Below are 1019 nucleotides of genomic sequence, written 5' to 3'. Positions count from 1 at the left end.
TAACTCCTGCACTCCTGAAGTTAACTGCTTGATTCTTATCATAAACCTGTTTTAAAATCCCATCTTTGATTCACATCCAGCCTAAACCCCAGGCAGATTTGGAATAAAACCTCAAATCAGTCTGCAACTTTCTGCAAAGGACATTTCTATATTAAGACCCTTTAAAACTGAAAAATAAGATTTTACAAAGTCTGACTCATCAAACATTCAAAACAATTTATGCAGAAAAACAGAAACACTCGCCACCTTTAGACATGAATTGTTTAGATGTTCCTGTGAAACATCATTATCCCAGCAGTTCGTCCTGAAAGCTCTCAAAACAGCTGTAAATGTTAGAGCTGTGGCGCCCCCTTCTGGTCGATAACAAAACATAGAATAAAAATGTAAGTTTTATTTGTCAGAGCTGAGAAACGTCACATATCGCAGCCAGGCAGGGATGCTTTATTCCTCAGCGAACCACCAATTCAGGATGTATGCAGCATCTCAACGTTCACCGTTCGTACTGTGAATGTTACATTTTTATGTTGGTTTTATCATTTGTTCAATTTTGCTGGTTTACTTTTGGTTGTTCATTAGTTTTCATAAATTTTCACACTCATAAAACAAATGTTTCACAGTGATGAACAAAAATAATACTTCAGTTTCAGTGGTGAGACGATAACTGCCGATGTGTGACAGACTTCTGGATGAACATCAGGACTTCAGCAGGAGTTAAACAGGCTCTGGTGAAAAGCTCTTGTTCTGCGTCTTTATGTGAGAAAACAACCTTACAGTTCATTCTCAGCCGGGTTCCATTTATTTCTGATGAGGAAGACCCAACACGAGTTGACTGGTACCGGATCTGTGACCTGCATTCACAGACCAACTACCAGAATGAGGTCATAATATTAACACAGTGAAGTTAGATCACCAGAACAAGGCCGTTTTAGAAATATCATTTTACAAAGAGGATTGTTGAACACTTTGTAAAGGTTTTTATACACACACACACACACATATATATATATATATATATATAT

This window comes from Poecilia reticulata, linkage group LG5 (genome assembly GCF_000633615.1).
Source record: "Poecilia reticulata strain Guanapo linkage group LG5, Guppy_female_1.0+MT, whole genome shotgun sequence".
Taxonomy (NCBI): Eukaryota; Metazoa; Chordata; class Actinopteri; order Cyprinodontiformes; family Poeciliidae; genus Poecilia; species Poecilia reticulata.
The sequence above is the reverse complement of the archived record's forward strand: the minus strand, read 5'-3'. Positions refer to the sequence as shown.